The sequence below is a fragment of the Bufo bufo genome, chromosome 3, assembly GCF_905171765.1.
Source record: "Bufo bufo chromosome 3, aBufBuf1.1, whole genome shotgun sequence".
Classification (NCBI taxonomy): Eukaryota; Metazoa; Chordata; class Amphibia; order Anura; family Bufonidae; genus Bufo; species Bufo bufo.
The window spans coordinates 162,990,726-163,015,984 of NC_053391.1; the positions used below are offsets into that span (position 1 = coordinate 162,990,726).

The window sequence follows — 25,259 nt, forward strand, 5'->3', positions numbered from 1 at the left end:
TGGAATAGGGTATTATAAAGGTTGCAGGAGTAAACTGGGCGATTGCACATAAACCAGTGATATCTCTGAGAAACCACTTGTATGCCTTATGCCCACAGACCAGGAATATATCTTCTGGGACTGCAACCACCGTACTATTAAACAATTGAGTTATCAATTTGGCCAGTAGGACACCTTCTGTCAGTTTTGGTCCCTTTTTCTGACCATCTGAGGAGTTAGAGGTTATTCCAGCAATTAAATCAACTAAAGTACAGTTGTTGCAGGCCAGATTCTTACCCTTTACAGGATATATACCAACAGACTGCACCAGGTATTTTGTGTTAGGGTCATTGCAGCCGAATTTGTCATGAGGACTAAAAGACATACCTTTCGACTGTATTTGCAAACAATAACAGTGTGTCCAACTTGGAAAGCATGACACATTGCACCACATGTTCTCGTTCCAGGGGGTAGAGCTATAATAAACTGGTGGCCCTGATCTGTTTACCATGAGCCAGGGGGGCTCAGGTCATTCTGCAACGGGTAAGGGTACCTCCCTGTTTTTAGTTTGGACTTAACCTGCTTCATGCCTGTGAAAAAGATAGTAGAGTTGGCCAGTTCAGTCAATTCAGAAAAACTGAGGGGCACGGCGAAATAGGGCATACTGGCTGAACTCACTGGACTGTGAGTACAGATCCAACAGTCTATCACTTTTTCAATTTCATTCATTCCTTCAAACAGCACCTGAAGGTGCCGTATCAAAGCATTGTCCCATTCATCATTCAGTGGACGAAACACTGCTGACATGCTCAGGGTCAGAGCCACTGTCAGCAGGAGGATCTTTATCCTGTGGTTCCAAGACTTTCTTGCAGTGAGAAGCGTGTATCCAGTTGAGTTTTCCTTCAACCTTTACAGCGGTGTGGGTGGTCAACAGTACTTGAAAGGGACCATCGAATCTTGGAACTTGTCCTTTTCTCACAATCCTTTTTATCACCACCCAGTCCCCGGGCTGCAAGTTGTGAGTTCCTTCTACTGAGTCAGGATCTGCAAGTGAAGCGAAACACCTGTTTATGCATGTATTCTAGCCTTTTTGTGAGGGCCCGTATGTAACTGGTCAGACTGTCATTATTCATCTGCAGCTGCTGGGGAAAGTACAACCCTAACCTGGGAGCACTTCTAAAAAGGATCTCAAATGGGGACAACCCAGTCCTTTTGTTTAGGGTAGTCCTTACTGAATATATAGCCAGAGGCCAGCCCTCTGTCCAGGGCCTCTGGATCTCCAACATGGCCTTTTATACGTTCAAGCATTCAACTTGGAAAGCTTGGATCACCGCTAATGCATGCATACCTTCCCTCATCACTTCAAATGCGAAATGAGAACCTCTATATGACTCAATAAGTTTAGGAACACCATACCTGTATATCAGTTAACTGGCCAGTTTCTTTGCCGTATTCTTGGCATTTGCTTTGGCTATCGGGAAGGCCAACCGGAAAAGAGATCAACACACACGAGAGCGAATTCATACACTCCTACCTTTTGTAGTTTATATAGTCTATCTGCATTCTCTGAAATGGGTAACATGGCCTGGGGGGTGTGCTTGCTTGGAGTCTTCACCACTTGACCAGGGTTATTCAGTGCACAGAGAAAACCCTGGAGCAATCCACCCTGTATTAACCACACTTACCATGGCACCTTTCGATAGGTGAGTGGGCCCACGGGTCTCCTGAGCAATAGCTGGGTACAGAGAGCGTGGTAGACAAATTTTGTCCTTGTTTTTCCATACTCCTTGGTCATCTGGCCCAGCCCCTTGTTTAGTCCACAGTTCTTTAACTTAATTGAAATGTCTTTAGATATATCCACAGGCTTTAAGGCTCTTACCGGGGTGTCATCAGCATTTTTTGGCTGGAGCGCAGCTTGTTTGGCCGCCTTGTCAGCTCTGCCATTGCCTTTCGCCTCTACTGTGGTACACCTTGTGTGAGCCTTTACCTTTACAATAGAAACTTCTTCTGGCAACAGTAAAGAGTTCACAGAGTCTTTGTTTTTAATGGGCTGACCTGCAGAGGTTACAAAGTCTCTAGCCCGCCATATGGGTCCATAGTCATGTGCAATACCAAAACCATACCTTGAATCTGTTTACCTTCTTCCCCTTACACGCCTCTGTGAGTGCCTTCAGCTCTGCCTCCTGTGCAGACATTTGCAGAGGGAGTGGTTCAGCAACGGCTACCTCATGCTGTGTGACCACTGCATATCCAGTGTGGACCCAGCCATCCTCTCCCATAATCCTGCTTCCATCTACAAAACACTCAAAATCAGGGTTATCAAGAGTTTTTTCATGAGGAAATCCAGAAGTTTCTTGTTGCATCAACTGTATACATTCATGAGGAGCATTTTCAGCTAAATCAGACAAAAGGCTACCTGTGCTACCCTCCCCCATTTCTAAATCTGTAATTGGTAACAAAGTAGCAGGATTCAGAGTAGTAAATCTTTTGAAAGAAATGAGGAGTGAACATTGGAGTCTGAGTTGTCTAGCCATAGAAATATGTTTTGGTTGCACCTGTGCGAGAATGCCCTATATGTCATGGGGAGTTTGCACAACTGTATGTTTCCATTTCTCCCCCCCCCCTGCACTTCCTGAAACTCAAACTGATTGCTAAAGATGAAATTGTGGGGAAGGGGGTGCGTGTGGGTGCTATCTATACACAGAAATTGCCATGTCTTCACAGCTGCTTATCAATTTCATTGCCTGCACTGCTGTGACTGCCCTGACACAGGAGGGGGCACCGCGGGCAACAATGTATAACATGGCTGACTGTGACCCTGAAGTTTAGAACAGAACAAGTTAAATTCCTCATCATATTTTGGAATACTCAGGGCTGGGGCTGAGGTTAGGCACAGCTTCATTGTATGAAAGTTATTCACTGCCTCTTCTGTCAGGTGAAATAGGTCAGATAACAGACAATCACACATAGGCTGCATTACCATGGAGGCATGTCTAATCCAGTATGACACCAGTCCCAAAAACACCCTTAGGATTTGTGCTCCTTTGGGCATTTAAATCCTTTCAACAGCCTCCCTTCTATCTGGGGTTTTTCAAAATTGTCACCTTGATATCTTCTCTAGGAACATGAACCATCCTGTAACTGACAGGCAGCCCCTTAACTGGGTTTCTTCTTTAGTAACAATTGGGCAACAATCATACTGTCTTTTATCTTTATTTTAACTGGCTCAGATTCACGGACAAAAACGGTTTCTCCCATAAATCCCACAGCCGGTACATAACAAGGGGTTAACTGATAAGTTGCAAGAAACTCTTTCCTACTCTCTCTCTCACCATTTGTCTGGCAGTTTTCCTCTTCTGCTCCTAGGCCTTTTTTTGGTATGGTCCCCATGGTCTGTCTCAGTCCAATCCCAGTATTTGGGTCTGGCTCACAAGGCACTATAACACCCCAAATCCTGAATTACATTATTTGCTGGCCGGGCTTCCATTAGGTCCTCCTCCCTCGGATCATAATCCTTCTGGTACACGTAGTTAAAACATACCCTAGGTTCTCCTCCCTCAGACAGTCCTTCTGGTTCACCTAGTCAGGACTTACGCAGAGACCACCTTGGGGACCCACCAGGTCTATAATAACCTCAACACGGGGTTTCCCTTACAAGTACCCAGCGCTCCGTCTCCATATGTTCTCTATCTTAGCAAACAAAGTTCCTACGGGCTCAGCAGCAGTAATTCTTGCATGTACATTTAACCCAAACACCCCTCACTCCCTGAGAGGGGTGGCAGTCACAACCGGACTTCATGAGTCGCAACTTTAAAGAATCAGTACAGGAATTTCCTATGCTACATTGCACAGTTTTTTTTTTGTCTCTGTTTTTTGTTTTCTTCTTCTGAGGGGAGACACAATCAACAAGTATACACAATAAAGATAAACTTTTCAACTTCTTGTTTACCAACTTGAACATTAACAAGACTAAATCAAGCATCACCACCCCTCTTTAACAACAAGCAGGGCTCACCTCACTGGCAGACAGGATTTTTCCCCAGCTTCCACGGTTGGCCTGCCGGTCGGACCCCCCCTCTGCCCCCTCGTCTGGCAATTCCTCCAGACTCTCACAGGCAGAAATGATCTTGTAGTCTCTTTCAGTCCTGTCCCTGCGCTCAAAGCGCAACCTCCTGCCAGGGGAATTCTCTTGCCATGGTTAATTGCTACCTGGGAGGCGCCTGACACACAAAACAAACCACAGAAAACACAGAGAAGAATATCCACAATAGAATACATTTTCCTTCTTAGTCTGAAGTTCTAAGGACCCAAAATATCAACACCAGTTACTACTCACAGTATGATCATCGTCCAGCAGACAGACAGCCGTGATGTAACAAAACAAAGCAACTAGAGGCAGGCATGTTTTTATTCAACACACCATGAAAACATTCACAGTGCAGGTGGAAAACGTATGTGAACCCCTAGACTAATGACATCTCCAAGAGCTAATTGGAGTGGGGTGTCAGCCAACTAGAGTCCAATCAATGAGATGAGATTGGAGGTGTTGGTTACAGCTGCCCTGATGTGAATGATGCCTCGCACAAAAGAGCTCTCAGAAGACCTACGATTAAGAATTGTTGACTTGCATAAAGCTGGAAAGGATCTCCAAAAGCCTTGCTGTTCATCAGTCCATGGTAAGACAAATTGTCTATAAATGGAGAAAGTTCAGCACTGCTGCTACTCTGCCTAGGAGTGGCCATCCTGTAAAGATGACTGCAAGAGACAGCGCTGGACAGATAAGATTTCTGTTGCATCGCTTGTGTGTAGAAGACGAGGACTTGAACTACCTCAACTGAGACTGAAGCATCCAACTTGCATGTGTATCAGAGACTGTTTAATAACTGGATGTAAGCAGTTATAAAGAACCTGATTATAGTAAAGTTCCCAGTTGGATTTAAACCTGCCTCATTCTTCTAACTCCATACCACTACCACTCTCAACATTTTGCACCATCAAGGTGCTGGCGTCACAACAAAACCTAAACCAGGGGCCCAGCCACACAAGCACTCAGAAACCCAATCACCATCAACGGCACCTCAATCACCACCTGGCCGGTGTCCCCTGTAACTGAGTGTGCCCCGGAGAATCCAGTGCTGTTCTCCCCTTCCCTGCACTGCTGGCCCAGGGAGGCATCTGCTTAACCGTGAGTAACCGATGAACTGTATGTACATTCCGGCCTCCCGTGAACCTCACGTGTTCTACCTCTGCGGACTGGCACACTGCAATAAATCATACTTCTTTATTTGATCGTTTGAAGGATGAGTCTGAGCTTTACTAATGCCAGGAGATCACTACCTGCCTGACTACACTGTGATAGCTGTAAAGTTTGGTGGAGGAAGGATCATGCTATGTTTTTATTTTTTTAAGGGTTTGCCTTTGCCTCTTAGTTCCAGTGAAGTAAAATTGTAATGCTTAATTGAATGCTTCCAACCTTGTGGGTACAATTTGATAAAGGCTCTTTTCTGTTCCAGCATGATGGTGCCCCAATGTACAAAGCAAGGTCCATAAAGGCATGTTTGGGTGAGTTTAATGTGAAATAACTTGACTGGCCCGCACAGAGTCCTGACTTCAGCCCCATCAAGAAACTTTGGAATAAACTGGAATGGAAATTGCGAGACAGACCTTTTTGTTCTACTTCAGTGTCTGAACTCAAAAATGCTCTTCTGGGTGCAAAATTCCCCAAAACATACTCCAACATCTTGTAGAAATCCTTCTCAGAAAAGGGGAGGACTTTATATTAGTGCATATACTGTATATTTAGAATGTCATGTCATCAAAGCTTTTGCGGTTATATTGTGTAGGTATTGTGCTTTGCTATGTATAGTGTATATACACATTCATAAAAAAATCAACCCCAAAAAGACTGAAAATATATGAATTAATAAAAAAAATTCTAAAAGGTAAATGAGTTGATCCTTCTTGGCGCTTCGTGGCTGAAATGGAAATAACCTCAATAAGTGCTGACCAGGGTAAGAAGGTACAAAGAAATGTATAAATGCTTGTCACATTCAATCATACTACCAATACTTTGTTGTAACTAAATCACTTGCAAATATTCCTTAATGTTTCTATTTCTCATAAACATACTTTAATGATTTAAGTGTAATCTACACTGAAAAAACTCTAATAAAAATCATATTTGAAAGATAACTGAGAGGCTGGTGCTAGTCTGTTCCCATTACTCAGGAGTTACAGAACCAGGGTAGCTTGCTGTGCTATACTGTTTGCATAGCTCCCATTCACTACAATCAGAGTTATGGAAACAGCAGAGCAACAGTTTCTCACCTCTGCCTGGTACTTATTGCAGTTATTCCCATTGTGGTCATGAAAGGTCGAGATGGGACAACCCTTTTAAGTCCTTGCTGAGATGGCATTTGATATACATTAAGCATCCCTTACAAACAGAAGGAGAGCTTTTCCTTGACAGCTCAATTGTGAATAAAAGCAGCATTTTTCTCACAATTCATGATCAAACAGACAGACCTCCTGTTATAACAGGCAAAGAGAGCTAACTGCTTTTCTAGCTTCCCTTAGGCTGGGTTTATATTTTGAGGTACATTTGTTAAATTTTTTAAAGTGGTTACCATAAATTACCACATTTTTATGGTAGGGTTATTGGCAATGCAGTTTTTACAGATAAAACATGTCAAAAAAAGTTTTCTTTCACTTATAAATACCATGCACAATTCACAGTTACTGTAGATGCATTTGCAGTTTTGCTTATGTAGCACACTACTACATGGGTAAACCCAGCTTTAAGTATTTTTACAGTGGATTAGTTGATTCATTAGTTAATTACCTAGCAAGTGACACAAGCCATTACCTGGATAGTGTATCCACTGGAAAGGTCAATGTTTGTGGTTGTGAATTAATTATTAGTAGAAACCAGTTTGTGGTACCAAAATCAGAGAGGGGCAGTGATAGAGAACTATCTACGTATCTATGTAACTACCTGGGTAGGAGTGAGATATATACTAGCTGGGCATTTTTAGGGGCAGTTCTTAAGCTATGGCAGAGAAAAAATTAAATCATGGGTTTGGCTGACTATAGCAACAGGAAATATTACATTCAGGATATACACTGATGAGCAAAAGGGCAACAATGTTTTGAACTTTTAACTTTCAGTCTCCATATTTCACCACTACAGCTTTGAACGTGAAACTACCATAATTTTATAGACAATCATCTTGGCTATCTCATACATAAATTGGACTTGCAAGTATTCAGCATATTATTAGTTATGCAGATCCCTGTCATGTAACTGCATTGTTACTGTTTTGCTCCTAAAATTGTAAATTTTTATTTTTATTATTTTGTTAGTATATTGTAAATCTACCTTTGGCATTCAGCACTGCCTGAATACTTCTGGGCATGCTCCCGATAAGATTCAAGCATGTCTCAATCAAAATATGTTCCCAGGTCTCTTCTACACATTACCAATGTTGGTGCTTACTGGTCAACTCACTTGGGTACGAATACAGCTTTTTCTTCAACTCTACGATTGGGTTAGACTGGGTTGAAGTCTAGGGACTGTGGGGACCAATCCAACACCTATACTTCATTGTCATTGAACCATTTTTTTGCCAATCTCGATGTAGTATTCGGTTTGTTGTCCTGCTGGAACACTATGTTGTCCTTTTCATACACATAGTACTCGAGTGTATGAAGTAACTCATATTGCAGGGGACTCAGATATAGCTCAGCATTGAGACCATCATCGATCCTGGTCAAGTATCCAATGCCTTTGACTGTGAAACAACCCCATATCAACAGGCTTCCTCCACCAAACTTGACAGTTCCTTCAATTTCTCAATCCGTTAGCCCCCTTTTCCCCTCCAGACCCATTTACACCCATCAGAGCCCAGCCTATTGACTTTTGTCTCATCACTCCAAATCACCTGTTTCCAATCGTCTACTATCCACTGTTCATACTTTTTTGCAAACTCGAGCCGGCGCTTCTTATGATGATTAGAGAAGAGCGAATTTTTTAAAAATTCTATTCGGCCGGTTCACCGAAAAATTTGCTTTGATCCAAATTGTTTTGCGGCGAATTGCATAAAAAATGTATATTTCCGGGCTGCAGAGAGCCTTTATAGGGGTGTAGAACACTGTGCCTTGCAGTAACACGCATAGGGAGTCTGCTGTGGTAGAGAAACAATACGGGGAGTCAGTATGACAAGCACATGACAGGTGTCGCTCTTAGAATCACTGCATACTTCACTTATTTGGGCAGTCACGAGGCCAAAACTGACCAAATAACTCAAGAACCAACTCAGCCTTACAGGTAAATGTTAGCATCAAGAAGAAGCACACTCCTTTTAAACCCTCATCAGCTGATTCCACATACAAACCGGATTCCAAAAAAGTTGGGACACTATACAAATCGTGAATAAAAACTGAATGCAATGATGTGGAGGTGCCAACTTCTAATATTTTATTCAGAATAGAACATAAATCACGGAACAAAAGTTTAAACTGAGAAAATGTACCATTTTAAGGGAAAAATATGTTGAATCAGAATTTCATGGTGTCAACAAATCCCCAAAAAGTTGGGACAAGGCCATTTTCACCACTGTGTGGCATCTCCCCTTCTTCTTACAACACTCAACAGATGTCTGGGGACTGAGGAGACCAGTTTCTCAAGTTTAGAAATAGGAATGCTCTCCCATTCTTGTCTAATACAGGCCTCTAACTGTTCAATCGTCTTGGGCCTTCTTTGTTGCACCTTCCTCTTTATGATGCGCCAAATGTTCTCTATAGGTGAAAGATCTGGACTGCAGACTGGCCATTTCAGTACCCGGATCCTTCTCCTACGCAGCCATGATGTTGTGATTGATGCAGAATGTGGTCTGTCATTATCTTGTTGAAAAATGCAGGGTCTTCCCTGAAAGAGATGACGTCTGGATGGGAGCATATGTTGTTCTAGAACCTGAATATATTTTTCTGCATTGATGGTACCTTTCCAGACATGCAAGCTGCCCATGCCACATGCACTCATGCAACCCCATACCATCAAAGATGCAGGCTTCTGAACTGAGCGTTGATAACAACTTGGGTTGTCCTTGTCCTCTTTGGTCCGGATGACATGGCATCCCAGATTTCCAAAAAGAACTTCGAATCGTGACTCGTCTGACCACAGAACAGTCTTCCATTTTGCCACACTCCATTTTAAATGATCACTGGCCCAGTAAAAACGCCTGAGCTTGTGGATCTTGCTTAGAAATGGCTTCTTCTTTGCACTGTAGAGTTTCAGCTGGCAACGGCGGATGGCACGGTGGATTGTGTTCACTGACAGTGGTTTCTGGAAGTATTCCTGACCCATTCTGTGATTTCCTTTACAGTAACATTTCTGTTTGTGGTGCAGTGTCGTTTAAGGGCCCGGAGATCACGGGCATCCAGTATGGTTTTACGGCCTTGACCCTTACGCACAGAGATTGTTCCAGATTCTCTGAATCTTCGGATGATGTTATGCACAGTTGATGATGATAGATGCAAAGTCTTTGCAATTTTTCGCTGGGTAACACCTTTCTGATATTGCTCCACTATCTTTCTGCAGAGCATTGTCGGAATTGGTGATCCTCTACCCATCTTGGCTTCTGAGAGACACTGCCACTCTGAGAAGCTCTTTTTATACCCAATCATGTTGCCAATTGACCTAATTAGTGTTAATTGGTCTTCCAGCTCTTCGTTATGCTCAAATTTACTTTTTCCAGCCTCTTATTGCTACTTGTCCCAACTTTTTGGGGATTTGTTGACACCATGAAAATTGGAATCAACGTATTTTTCCTTTAAAATGATACATTTACTCGGATTAAACGTTTGATCTGTCATCTACGTTCTATTACAAATAAAATATTGACATTTGCCATCTGCACACCATTGCATTCAGTTTTTATTCACAATTTGTTTAGTGTCCCAACTTTTTTGGAATCCGGTTTGTAGATGTCTACAGAACCTGTTCTATTAAACACTTATAAAAGTAGACACCCCCCTGACAGAGTGGAGAGGGTGTCAGCAATAAGTTTGTGTTGATGTTACTGATAATTTTGCCCTTCCTCTGATCGTCACAACAATAACCCCCCAAAAAACGGATCCTGTCTGTTGAGTATTTGCCTTTACTCGGTCAGCATTTGGTCAGTAATCCATCAGTATTCCTAATGCCCAAAAAAAAAACAGGAGTGGATCTAAAACTTCTGTGTTTTCTACCCACTCCTGCTTTTGACTACCAAATCATAAGCCAATTCTGATGGGACCATACAGGCCTTGAAGCAGCTACACAGACAGAATCCGTTGTGCTTCTCATTTTTACTTCCTTCTGACAGATCAGAAGAAGTGTCAAATAAATGATAATGTCAGCCAGGCCAAAAGCCAAAATAGTGGACCAGTAATGAAGTGGGGAAGGGTGGGAACAGCATGAGAAGTCCACAGAGTGGACCTATGACATAGTGGTGAGGTGGAAGCAGCATTAAGAGACCACAGAGTGGCCCAATGACAGGGTCTGGATGTGGCAGCAGCATGAGTAGGCCACAGAGTGGCACAATGACCGAGTCTGGAGGTGGCAGCAGCATGTGGAAGCCACAGAATGGCACAACAACATAGTCTGGAGGAGGCAGCAGCATGAGTAGGCCACAAAGTGGCACAATGACAGAGTCTGGAGGTGGCAGCAGCATGAGTAGGCCACAGAGTGGCACGATGACCGAGTCTGGAGGTTTTGACAGCAGCAGCATCAGGAGGAGGCCACAGAGTCGCACAATGACAGAGTCTGGAGGTGGCAGCAGCATGAGTAGGCCACAGAATGGCACAATGACAGAGTCTGGAGGTGGCAGCAGCATGAGGAAGCCCCAGAATGGCACAATGACAGAATGTCGATCGACCAAGATACTTCTGGGGGAACCTGCCTGGCATGAGCAGGCCTCTAGTAGCTACAGACAATGAGAAGACAAAGCGTAAAGATAGCTTTGAGCCCAGATGAGTCGTGAAGTTCATCAAGATACGTCACTAAAGATTTTACCGCATATAACCGCAGCGCTGACCGCAGAATAAATTTTGTTTTTTGACCGAAATACTTAAATAAAGATTTTACCGCATATAACCGCAGCGCTGACCACTGAATTAATTTTGTTTTTCAACTATCATACTTCAATAAAGATTTTACCACATATCACTGCAGCACTGAACACTGATTACAATTTGTTTTACTACCAAAATACATCACAAAAGATTTTACCGCATATTACAACAGCGCTGAACGCTGATTAAGATTAGTTTTTCCACCGAAATGCGTCACAAAAAATGTTACCGCATATAACTGCAGTGCTGAACACTGATTACAATTTGTTTTACCACCGAAATGCATCACAAAAGATTTTACCGCATATAACTGCTGCGCTGAACGCTGAATAAAATTTGTTTTTCCACCGAAATAAGTCACAAAAGATTTTACCACATATAACGGAGCACGGAGATGGAGAGGGTCTTCGGATTCCCCCCGCACTATACGGACGTCTCAGAAAAGAACCGCTGCTCCCGACAGCAGCTCCTGAGAAGGTCATGGAGCGTCCCGGGCATCCGGCATCTATTCGCCCCACTGAAGGATTATTTTGAAAGTGTGTAGAAGCCACACGGGGCCCCCACGCTGCAGATTTATCATGGAGACATCATGGAGATTTTACCACATATAACCGCAGCGCTGACCGCTGAATACATTTTGTTTTTTGACCAAAATACGTCACTAAAGGTTTTACCACATATAACTGCTAAAGTGAACACTTAATATAATTTGTTTTTGTACTGAAATAATAACTGCAGAAGTGAAATGCGTATATATTTTTCTTTTTGTACTGAAAAAGGCCAGTAAACGTTTTTAGCAGAAATAAATGCACCAGTGAAGTGCGTATATTTTTTTCCTTTTTGCACTGAAATAGGCCACTAAACGCTTTCAACACAAATAACCGCCTAAGTGAACTGAGAATATATTTATCTTTTAGTACTGAAATACAAAATAACACATATAACCGCTGCACTGACTGACTGCTACCGCCGCTACTTCCGTGAACCCCTGCACCACTACTTCCCGGGTTAGTAGGCTGCTGAGAAGCAGGTGCTCTACCCTGGGCACGTTTGGCTCCCGACCTCCCACTGCTGCCACCCTGCGGACTCCCAGCCATGCTTTCAACACATATAACCGCCGACGTGAACTGAGAATATATTATTCTATTTGTACTGAAATAGGCCAGTAAACGCTTTCAGCAGAAATAAATGCACCAGTGAAGTGCATATATATTTTTCTTTCTGTACTGAAATAGGCCACTAAACCCTTTTGCCACAAAAAACTGCACTAATGAAGTGCGTATATCTTTTTCTTTCTGTACTAAAATAGGCCACTAAATGCTTTTGCCACAAATAAGTGCACCAGTGAAGTGCGTATATTTTTTTTATTCTATAATGAAATAGGCCACTAAACCCGTTTGCCTCAAATAAGTGCACCAGTGAAGTGCATATATATATTTTTTCCTATAATGAAATAGGCCACAAAATGCTTTTGCCACAAATAAGTGCACCAGTGAAGTGCGTATATTTTTTCTTTCTATACGCTTTTAACCCATATAACTGCCGACGTGAACTGAGAATATATTTTTCTTTTTGTACTGAAATAGGCCAGTAAACGCTTTCACCAGAATTAACTGCAGCTTTGACCAGGAAAAACTTAAAGAGTGAAGTGCGTATATATTTTTCGTGTAGTACTGAAATATGCCCCTATACGCTTTCACCAGAAATAACTGCAACAGTGTAGTGCGTATATATATATATATTTTTTTTTTACTGAAATAGACCCCTATATGCTTTCACCAGAAATAACTGCAACAGTGCAGTGCGTATATATTTTAGTTTTTTTACTGTAATACGCCCCTATACGCTTTAAACAGAAATAACTGCAGTAGTGAACTGAGAATATATTTTCTTGTAGTACTGATATAAGATAGTAAAGATACTAAGATATCACCCACTAAAGGCTTTTCAACATAGCACTTGCAGCCCAAATAGCTGGAATGACAGAGCTGTCTAATGGCTATTTGGATCCCCAAATAATCTTTCCCTGCACTTACAAATTGCTTTCCTATCAATGTCCCTAGCACCTTCTGATGTTTCTCCCTGCACTAAGATGCTGTGAAATGATTCCTCCCTATCCTTTCCCTGCACTTATAAATTGTTTTTCTGTCTTTTTTTCCACAATCAAGTTTTTCCAATTGCTTTCCCTAGCGCCTTTACACGTCTGTCCCTGCACTCTGAACGCTGGAAAATGTCTGACTCTAAGATGGCTGCCGTAGTTATAGGGCTGTGACATCACAGGGCTGGCTGGCTGCTGATTGGCTGCATGCAGGCATGTCAATCTGGGTGATCCTACCTTCCCAGAGGTCCTCAGTCCTCACACGTGTAGCCGCCATTTTAGGAAAAATTAGATTTGTTACCCCGAAGTGCAAGGAAATTTGCATTCAAATTCCACTTCGTCAGGTTCAATTCGCTCATCTCTAGTGATGATAATGAAGTCAAGGCTTCTTCACCTTTTTTTGGGCCACCATTCCAGACTTGTGTAATGTAAGTCGCACGGTGCTTGCATATACGTCTGTGATCTCACTATTATGCAGCATATGAGCCACCTTCACTGCTATATTTGTCACGCCAGAACTGATAGTCCTTGTGATGGCGGGAAAAACTAAGTTACACCCTCTCTCAGAGCGGAAAAGGTTGGTGCACCGCCCCATATGCAAAACAATAAGCCAAAGTGCCGCCTCCCACTCTTGTAACGGTTCAGAGAGGCCGAGCTGTATGCAAAGTGTAACACCGCCCCTTCTGGCTGTGGATCGCATTGAAGAGAGACTAGTGTGACGTACTCTCGCGGATTGTGAGATCTGGCATGCGTGCAAGAGAGAGGAGGATCGTCACATTGCCAGCCAACCTCCACGGGGATAAACGCAAGTAAAGTCCCCGACCTTACTCCTCAGCCTGTAAAAATTCCTCCATCAGTAGCAGAGTGGAAATTTATTAAGAATCGTCTTCAATAGTATCTCCGGCCTGCACCGATCGCCTTAAAGGGCCATACAACTGCAACGGTTGCCTATAGAAACCCCATTCAAAAACTGTATAAAGTCAAATTTAGCCTGCAGCATTTAAATAAACTGTCATTGCCATGTCTGTTCAGGAGGAAGCCGGGCAGCCTGACCTCAGCGGACCCCCTGCAGAAGCCGCAGCTGGCTCCAGTGCACCACCAGCCGCTGCAGAAGCCAGCATGATGCCACTAGCCATGCCCTGCTACTTTGGGGCCCCTTGGTTCCCCCGATACTCTGGGGAAGCTCACACACTAAGAGACTTTAAAGAGAAAATGTATGCCTTGTTCAGGTTGTACACTGTCTCCACAGAGCAGCAAATGAAAATACTCCTAGCGCAACTACGGATGGAGTAGAGTTAACACTTCTGTTTTCTGAGATTTCTGAGTTGTGTTATCTAATCTAAGCAAACACCTTCAATTGCTTTTCAATGGCTTTTGTCTCAAGATTATGGGATGAGTTAAGAAATTTGAGTTAATAGCTGGAGAGCTATCCCTGCTACATCTGTAGAGGGAGCTGCACTCTGGGAGGTGAAGTCCTGGACTAGCTCTGAAAGGAGAACACTGGGACAGATCTTCGAGAGACTCTACACCACCTTTGAACACAAGACTATGTCAGAAGTCAAAATGAGGTTCTTCAGCATGAAACAACAAGCCGGTGAGTCACTGAGAGACTTTGCATTGTCTTTACAAGAAGCCCTTAGAGCTGTGGTTCAGTTAGACCCCATTGAGACAGAGAACCAAGACAAAACTTTAAAGGAACAACTCATTGAATGTGTTAACACTGACAACCTAAAAAGCCAGTTGAGAATGTTAGCTGCACAACACCCTAGTGTCAACTTCCTAGACTTAAAAAAGCTAGCCATTAGTATTCTGTGGAAGAGTCTGCAGCCAGAGCCTGCTAAAATTGCTGAAACTCTTGTCCACACGCCTGCTACCCCTTCCAAGTGTTGTCCGGTAGCCAGCCAGGCAGTTCAAACTCTAGTCCCTGATGCCGTAGCAGCCTTGACAGAACAGGCTAACTTTTTGACAAAAAGCCTGGAGAAGGTGTGTTAGAACAGAAATTAGAACAGTGGGAGAAGTCTTTATTATTGGAGGATGAGACACCTGTATGAAAAAAACTTTTTCCTCCTGACTACAAAGATATATATCCCAGAAGTCCTGGCGGGCGCCCAAATGACCACTCCAACGCCCGCCGGCGACCTGTTTGCATCTACTGTCATAAGTCGGGACATACAGAAACAATGTGCTGGTGATTAAAAAAGAGACCCTCGAGGCTAAGGACCACCCCTTGAGAGGTAAACCAGTAGGTCCACAATATTCCAACTGGATGCCCAGATACATAGGATCCCGTCCGGAAGTAGCAATCTAAATTAACGGAATTCCCTTTGTCGCCATACTGGACACCGGATCTCAAGTCACTACCATCCTACGGCCTGCATTTGATAAATACTGGGACCAGAGCCAACTTACGCAACCACCAGAATCCTGGTTGGATATTACTGCCAGCAACAGGAAACCCGTGCCAATACATGTTTATTCTAACTCTGCAAGTAGATGAAACCACCCTACCTCGACAAGGTATTAGTGTTGTACAAGACGGAGACAAAGGTGGCTCTGCAGTGATCCTAGAAATGAATGTCCTTAGGAATTGTTACACTGAGATGCTCGAGGCATTACGCCAATCTATGCCTACTGCTTCACATGCCTCCAAAAGGGTCATACAACAGACCAACCGTGCGCTAAGTGCACAACAGAAATTCGCCAATGAGAAGGGAGAAATCTGCTGTGTCCGCATCCAGGGTAACCAACCTGTGATCTTTAAACCAAATACCGAGACACTCATATGGTGCCATGCCACCCTGGGAATTCAAGGTCAAGACTACCAAGCCATGGTAGAGCCCTTCGCGCTAGACGATCATCCCCTAGTCAGAGCTGCAAGGAGCTTAGTGACTGTTTCCCAAGATAAAGTGTCTGTCCGTCTCATAAACCTGAATGATCACCACATTACCCTCACTAAACATTATCCTGTTGCTCAGTTATTGCAAATCTCTTTCCAGGATGTTATCAGCGTGCCTGCAATTAAAGTAGAACAATCTGCACAGCGCTCCAGTACTCCAGAACATGCTCCGCCTGCCTCATGGTGGGAAGAACTTAACGTGGGAGACAGCTCTACGCCCAAAAAACAAATTGAAGGAGTTTTGAACATCGTGAAGGAACATCATCAAGCCTTCAGTAATCACTCTACAGATTATGGGGAAGTCCGTGGGATCAAACACACTATCCCTACCAGCTCTCACCCTCCAATAAAAGAAAGGTACCGGCCTATACCACCAACTATGTACCAATCTGTGAAGCAAATGATCCAAGAGATGAAGGATTCCAATATTATCCAAGACAGCCATAGTCCATGGGCTGCACCCCTAGTTCTTGTCCGGAAAAAGGATGGCAACATCAGGTTCTTTGTGGATTACAGAAAACTTAATCAAATCACCCACAAGGATTCCTATCCCTTACCCAGAATTAAAGAATCCCTGACAGCACTGGGGTCATCAGCCTATTTCTCTACTTTTGATCTGACCAGTGGATACTGGCAAGTACCCATGGCTCCTGAAGACCGAGAGAAAACAGCTTTTACCACCCCCATGGGCCTATTCAAATTTAATTGCATGCCCTTTGGACTTTGTAATGCACCAGGAACATTTCAACGACTAATGGAACGCTGTTTAGGCCATAGAAACTCTGGAACAAGTTGATCTTGGTCTCATCTGTCCAAAGGATGTTGTTCCAGAACTGTGAAGGCTTTTTTTAGATGTCGTTTGGCAAACTCTTGGCCTTCCTGTTTTTGAGGCTCACCAATGGTTTACATCTTGTGGTGAACCCTCTGTATTACCTCTGGTGAAGTCTTATCTTGATTGTTGACTTTGACACACATAAACCTACCTCCTGGAGATTGTTCTTAATCTGGCCAACTGTTGTGAAGGGTGTTTTCTTCACCAGGGAAAGAATTCTTTGGTCATCCACCACAGTTGTTTTCCGTGGACTTCCGAATCTTTTGGTGTTGCTGAGCTCACCGATGCATTCCTTCTTTTTAAGATTGTTCCAAACAGTTGTTTTGACCACGCCTAATGTATTTGCTATCTCTCTGATGTTTTATATATTTTTTTCAGCCTAATGATGGCTTGCTTTACTGATAGTGACAGCTTTTTGGATCTCATCTTGAGAGTTGACAGCAACAGATTCCAAATGCAAATAGCACACTTGAAATGAACTCTGGACCTTTTATCTGCTCATTGTAATTGGGATAATGAGGGAATAACACACACCTGGCCATGGAACAGCTGACAAGCCAATTGTCTCATTACTTTTGGTCCCTTAACAAGTGTGAGGCACATATGCAAACTGTTGTAATTCCTACACTGTTCACCTGATTTGGATGTAAATACCCTCAAATTAAAGCTGACAGTCTGCAGTTAAAGCACATCTTGTTCATTTCATTTCAAATCCATTGTGGTGGTGTATAGAGCCATAAATGTTAGATTGTGTCGATGTTCCAATATTTATGGACCTGACTGTATATAAAAATGTGAGTTTCTGACTGTCTGTTTTTTATGCACAACCAAACAACTGGACTGATCGGCACCAAATTTGGCACACAGGTACATCAGGTGCGGGAAGGTTTTAGACTGGGTCTCAGCACTCTGGGATGCACCGTTCCTGAGATATTCCCAAAAAATACAAATATGGCAATATCCCATGACCTGCATTAGCCAATAGAAACCTGCAGGTCTTTCTCCTCATCAGTGATGGCCAGTTCGCATTGTTCGCCCACGAACACATGCGGGCTGCCATCTTTTATCACAAGTTGGTGAGGCACAGGTAAGCCCTTACCTGTGCTTGTGCGCGAGCCGATCTGAAATCAAATGCGGTCACCGGGAACAGGCAGTTCCGAGAACAGCCGCCGGGGGCAAGATAAAGAACTAGCTGACTGCCTCAATGAATACATCTGTTCAGTTTTTACAAAGGAAAATGAAGGAAAAGGACCTCAGTTAGGAAAGAAGACTAATGAATCTTTTGCTGCATGTGTCTTTACAGAGGAAGAGGTTCTAAGTCAGCTGTCCAAAATTAATACAAATAAGTCACAGGGGCCTGATGGGATACACCCAAAGCTATTAAAAGAGCTTAGCGGTGAACTAGCAAAACCATTAACAGATTTATTTAACCAGTCACTGGCAACAGGAGTCGTCCCAGAAGATTGGAAATTAGCAAATGTGCCCATTCACAAGAGAGGTAGTAGGGAGGAATCGGGCAACTATAGGCCAGTAAGCCTGACATCAATAGTGGGGAAATTAATGGAAACCATACTTAAGGAGAGGATTGTGGAACATCTAAAATCCCATGGATTGAAAGATGAAAAACAGTATGGGTTTACTTCAGGGAGATCATGTCAAACTAATCTTATAGATTTTTTTGATTGGGTGACTAAAATAATAGATGGCAGAGGTGCAGTAGACATCGCTTATCTAGACTTTAGTAAGGCTTTTGATACTGTCCCACATAGAATGCTTATCAATAAATTGCAGTCTTTGTGCGTGGACTCCCATATTGTTAAATGGATTAGGCAGTGGCTGAGGGACAGACAACAGAGGGTTGTAGTCAATGCAGTATATTCAGACCATGGTCTTGTTACCAGTGGGGTACCTCAGGGATCTGTTCTGGGACCCATATTGTTTAAGATCTTTATCAGCGAAATTGCAGAAGGCCTCGATGGTAAGGTGTGTCTTTTTGCTGATGACACAAAGATTTGTAACAGGGTTGATGTTCCTGGAGAGATACACCAAATGGAAAAGGATTTAGGAAAACTAGAGAAATGGTGAAAAATCTAGCAACTAAAATTTAATGTTGATAAGTGCAAGATCAGTGACCAGGAAAGATTAAAGGACCTTAACATGTATAGCTTGGAAGAAAGACAAGACAGAGGGGATATGATAGAAACTTTGAAATACATAAAGGGAATCAACAAGGTAAAAAAGGAGAGAATATTTAAAAGAAGAAAAACTGCTACAAGAGGACATAGTTTTAAATTAGAGGGGCTGTTGAGGAAGGGTTGAGACGTATGCATATATATACATAAACTGCTCAAAAAAATAAAGGGAACACTTAAACAACACAATGTAACTCCAAGTCAATCACACTTCTGTGAAATCAAACTGTCCACTTAGGAAGCAACACTGAGTGACAATCAATTTCACATGCTGTTGTGCAAATGGAATAGACAACAGGTGGAAATTATAGGCAATTATCAAGACACCCCCAATAAAGGAGTGGTTCTGCAGGTGGTGACCACAGACCACTTTTCACTTCCTATGCTTCCTGGCTGATGTTTTGGTAACTTTTGAATGCTGGAGGTGCTTTCACTCTAGTGGTAGCATGAGACGGAGTCTACAACCCACACAAGTGTCCTCAGGTAGTGCAGCTTATCCAGGATGGCACATCAATGCGAGCTGTGGCAAGAAGGTTTGCTGTGTCTGTCAGCGTAGTGTCCAGAGCATGGAGGCGCTACCAGGAGACAGGCCAGTACATCAGGAGACGTGGAGGAGGCCGTAGGAGGGCAACAACCCAGCAGCAGGACCGCTACCTCCGCCTTTGTGCAAGGAGGAACAGGAGGAGCACTGCCAGAGCCCTGCAAAATGACCTCCAGCAGGCCACAAATGTGCATGTGTCTGCTCAAACGGTCAGAAACAGACTCCATGAGGGTGATATGAGGGCCCGACATCCACAGGTGGGGGTTGTGCTTACAGCCCAACACCGTGCAGGACGTTTGGCATTTGCCAGAGAACACCAAGATTGGCAAATTCGCCACTGGAGCCCTGTGCTCTTCACAGATGAAAGCAGGTTCACACTGAGCACATGTGACAGACGTGACAGACGTGACAGAGTCTGGAGACGCCGTGGAGAACGTTCTGCTGCCTGCAACATCCTCCAGCATGACCGGTTTGGCATTGGGTCATTAATGGTGTGGGGTGGCATTTCTTTGGAGGGCCGCACAGCCCTCCATGTGCTCGCCAGAGGTAGCCTTACTGCCATTAGGTACCGACATGAGATCCTCAGACCCCTTGTGAGACCATATGCTGGTGCGGTTGGCCCTGGATTCCTCATAATGCAAGACAATGCTAGACCTCATGTGGCTGGAGTGTGTCAGCAGTTCCTGCATGACGAAGGCATTGATGCTATGGACTGGCCCGCCCGTTCCCCAGACCTGAATCCAATTGAGCACATCTGGGACATCATGTCTCGCTCTATCCACCAAAGTCACATTGCACCACAGACTGTCCAGGAGTTGGCAGATGCTTTAGTCCAGGTCTGGGAGGAGATCCCTCAGGAGACCGTCCGCCACCTCATCAGGAGCATGCACAGGTGTTGTAGAGAGGTTATAAAGGCACGTGGAGGCCACACACACTACTGAGCCTCATTTTGACTTGTTTTAAGGACATTACATCAAAGTTGGATCAGCCTGTAGTGTGTTTTTCCACTTTAATTTTGAGTGTGACTCCAAATCCAGACCTCCATGGGTTGAAAAATTTGATTTCCATTTTTGTATTTTTGTGTGATTTTGTTGTCAGCACATTCAACTATGTAAAGAACAAAGTATTTCAGAAGAATATTTAATTAATTCAGATCTAGGATGTGTTATTTTTGTGTTCCCTTTATTTTTTGGAGCAGTGTATATGCATGCAAACACGTGCATGTATGTATAATATACACTCACCTAAAGAATTATTAGGAACATCTGTTCTATTTCTCATTAATGCAATTATCTAGTCAACCAATCACATGGCAGTTGCTTCAATGCATTTAGGGGTGTGGTCCTGGTCAAGACAATCTCCTGAACTCCAAACTGAATGTCAGAATGGGAAAGAAAGGTGATTTAAGCAATTTTGAGCGTGGCATGGTTGTTGGTGCCAGACGGGCCGGTCTGAGTATTTCACAATCTGCTCAGTTACTGGGATTTTCACGCACAACCATTTCTAGGGTTTACAAAGAATGGTGTGAAAAGGGAAAAACATCCAGTATGCGGCAGTCCTGTGGGCAAAAATGCCTTGTGGATGCTAGAGGTCAGAGGAGAATGGGCCGACTGATTCAAGCTGATAGAAGAGCAACGTTGACTGAAATAACCACTCGTTACAACCGAGGTATGCAGCAAAGCATTTGTGAAGCCACAACGCGCACAACCTTGAGGCGGATGGGCTACAACCGCAGAAGACCCCACTGGGTACCACTCATCTCCACTACAAATAGGAAAAAGAGGCTACAATTTGCACGAGCTCACCAAAATTGGACTGTTGAAGCTGGAAAAATGTTGCCTGGTCTGATGAGTCTCGATTTCTGTTGAGACATTCAAATGGTAGAGTCCGAATTTGGCGTAAACAGAATGAGAACATGTATCCATCCTCTGATGGCTACTTCCAGCAGGATAATGCACCATGTCACAAAGCTCGAATCATTTCAAATTGGTTTCTTGAACATGACAATGAGTTCACTGTACTAAAATGGCCCCCACAGTCACCAGATCTCAACCCAATAGAGCATCTTTGGGATGTGGTGGAACGGGAGCTTCGTGCCCTGGATGTGCATCCCTCAAATCTCCATCAACTGCAAGATGCTATCCTATCAATATGGGCCAACATTTCTAAAGAATGCTATCAGCACCTTGTTGAATCAATGCCACGTAGAATTAAGGCAGTTCTGAAGGCAAAAGGGGGTCCAACACCGTATTAGTATGGTTTTCCTAATAATTCTTTAGGTGAGTGTATATATGCATGCAAACACGTGCATGCATGTATAATATATATGCACGCATTAACAGCCACATTATAGGAGGATGTGCGCAGATGTGCCCAGCATCTGCGCACATCTGCCCTTAGTGGCCCACAGGGGCTCATTGTGCCCCCTTATATGTATAATATCTGTGCTCCCTTATATGTCCCTTTTTATATGTGCCCCCTTATATGTGTCTCATATATCCCCCATATCCATAGTACATGTTCCTGAAACCAGGTGCATCTGTGTGAATGTGCCCCAAGCATTCACACTGATGCAATCTGGTTGATTGCATCAGAATGACCAGACAAAGGTCCGGTCATCCTGATGACTACAAAGAACTCAGATTCAACAGAATCTTTGTCCTTTGTTTTAATTATCTCCAGCGCTGCTGGAGATAATTATGCATGATAGAAGGAAGAGAGAAACCTCCCCTCCTTTTATTATGCGATTTCCGGCAGCGCGATTACCATCGCGCTGCCCGGAATGCAAAGTGCTACAGGCGGGAGATCAAAGGCTTCTCCCGCCTGTTAGCAAGTGGTGCGGCCCGATGCGCTCGTTCGGGGACGCGCCGGCTGGCACAGTGACGTCATATCACTGCGCCGGCCCACGTGTCCCTGATGGTGGCGCGCGCCCGCGTGCCACAGTGTGGGCGGTGCGGCAGTGTGGGCCGCCGGATATAAATATCCGGCGGCCCCTGCACTAGGTATAAGAGCCGAGCCGCCCCCCCCCCCCCCCGCCTGAAGAGGATCACCCCTAGACGAACAAGCACCCCCTGGACAACGAGCGCTGAGTATCATTACTATTAACCCCTATACCACCAACGATATCCTTGTATTAACCCCTACCTACCCTATACCTTCCCTATCCCACCAACGAATACCCCCTGACTTACCCTATCCCACCAACGTATTCCCCTGATTAACCCCTACCACTATCCCACCTACGACCCTTATACCCATACCTGCCCATATTCCCATCACCCTCACTTACCCTAATTCCCCTGTACCCCAGCATTCACCTGCAGGGTATTAACCCTTGCATTGCTCACCACTAATCCCCTACCCTAACCCTGCAGGAGCATCCCTGCTCCCCATTCTGCACCCCTGACTGTATTTCTGTGTCTGTGGCCTGCATTCACCCCTGCAGCGCCACTGTTAACCCTCGTTGTTCCCTTAGGGATAGGATTAGAACCAGGTGGGGTGGGCTGCTAATATATGTGTGTGTGTACTGTATTAGATAGCTTTGTGGGTGGAATTTGGGAACCGTGTAGTGTAGTTTGGTGCTGTATTTATAGTACTGTATTGTTAGTGTATTGCGTGCGTAGTGTACTGTAGGGATTAATACATATCTTGTTTTATTTGTAACTATCTGTGTAACGTGTGGTTATTAGCGATAGTTAGTTCAGTAAGGCGCATGCAGCTAGTTTAGTGATTGGCGTAAGGCAAAGTAGAGTATTATTATTATAAAGGTATAAATAGGCGGAGTCATCGATAGACGGCTCCTCCTATTTATGAATATTAATTATCGATATTTACATAAATATTGGTAATTAATATTCCCCCTTTACAGGGGCAAAGGTTTAAAAGTAATATAAGGAAGTATTACTTTACTGAGAGAGTAGTGGATGCATGGAATAGCCTTCCTGCAGAAGTGGTAGCTGCAAATACAGTGAAGGAGTTTAAGCATGCATGGGATAGGCATAAGGCCATCCTTCATATAAGATAGGGCCAGGGGCAATCCTTAGTACTCTGTATATTGGGCAGACTAGATGGGCCAAATGGTTCTTATCTGCCGACACATTCTATGTTTCTATGTTTCTCGGAACTGCCTGCTCCCGCTGACCGCATTTGTTTCAGACCGGCTCGTGGCACATGCACAGGTAAGGGCTTACCTGTGCCTCGCCGGACTTGTGAGAAAAGATGGCGAACTGGGCATCACTGCTCCTCATATCCTAACTGCCATTCACACAGTCACATTGTAGCAGTCAGGGGAGGAAATGACCACAAGGCAGGATTCAAATACACTACAGCAGACAAGGAGGCTTGAGCAGATACCGGCTTTATTAAAGGGCAAAATATAACGGCCGGAAAATCGGATTAACAGTATTGTGTGGATGCACCAGAGGCGTAATCGACAAATGACAGAAACAGTGTAAACAGGTTTACATAAATTTACAAGAAGGATAGCTAAACTTTGCATCCAAACAAAATGCGCTCTAAACAGCAAACACATAAAAAATGCAAGCAACTCTCCTCTAATATTCTCCTGTCTGCCCCTGCTAACCAGGGCACATTTCTAAAATGCACTGACTAAGTCTTCTGCTCTATGTCCTACCACAGATTAGCACCGGTGCACACTCACAGTTCTGCAGGTAGCTACTTGTGAAGGCAGATACAGTCTGGCTCCTGACCCGGTCGCTTGCATGTCCCAGCAAGGTTTTTTCCTCTCTCTCTCTCTCAAATTGCAGTTGCAGTCATCCACATAGTTCAACTCTGACATGAGAAACCCATCCTGTCACAGGTCTCTGAATTGAACACTTTGCTCCTCTGGAACACACTTTGCAGTCTCTGTCGATCTGTCCCACAGCAGCCAGGAAAAATCACTTTATAGTCCCTGTAGCTCTGTCCCACAACAGCAGACTCTCTCTGTACACCTCAGCAAGGACGCAGCACTCAGCTCTCCTGCCCGAGAACTTCAACTCCTCCTACAACCTCTGGAACCAACAACTTTCATTTTTCTCTTACTTAGCGACACAGTGGCCTCTTGTGGCCGGAAGAAGGCATAACAGTCTGTGTGAAATATCACTGTAAAATGCGACTTGATACTTCTTGGGGCTGACCCTTACAACATGACCCTTATCTGCCAATAGAAGCTTGCAGGTCCTTCAGTTTCGACATGCACACAGTTTTACACCAGGTTTCCATAACAACCCAGCCATTTTTCTTCACTTCTCTAGGTCACCTTTAAAGGCGCTGTGGATGAGACTGTTAAGGAAGCAGAGTGCAGTTAAGGTCGCAGTTAAGGGGGCAGGCTGCTGTGGAGATCACAGTTAAGGGGACTCTCTGCTATGGAGGTCAGTGTTAAGGGGCAGAGTGCTTTAGAGTTCACTGTTAAGGGGATAGGTTATTGTGCAAATCACTGTTGAAGAGATGGGCTACTGTGGAGGTCACTAATAAAGGGGCGGCCTCTGTGGAGGTCACTGTTAAAGTGGCGGGCACTGTGGAGGTAACTTTTAAGGCAGTGGAGTACTGTGGAGATCACTGTTAACGGAGCGGGGTATCGTGGCAGTCACTCTTAAAGGGGCGGGTGC

At 44.1% G+C, this 25,259-nt stretch overlaps 1 long non-coding RNA gene across 1 annotated transcript in view; it reads right to left on the minus strand.

Annotated features, from left to right (window-relative positions):
• Positions 1–2,310: 2,310 nt before the first annotated feature.
• LOC120993283 overlaps positions 2,311–25,259 on the minus strand; it is a 28,638-nt gene continuing 5,689 nt past the window's right edge. The window contains exons 2-3 of the long non-coding RNA XR_005777192.1: positions 16,920–16,927; positions 2,311–2,505 (exon numbers count right to left, since the gene is read on the minus strand). This is a non-coding gene — a long non-coding RNA (uncharacterized LOC120993283). The remainder of the gene's footprint in view (positions 2,506–16,919; positions 16,928–25,259) is intronic.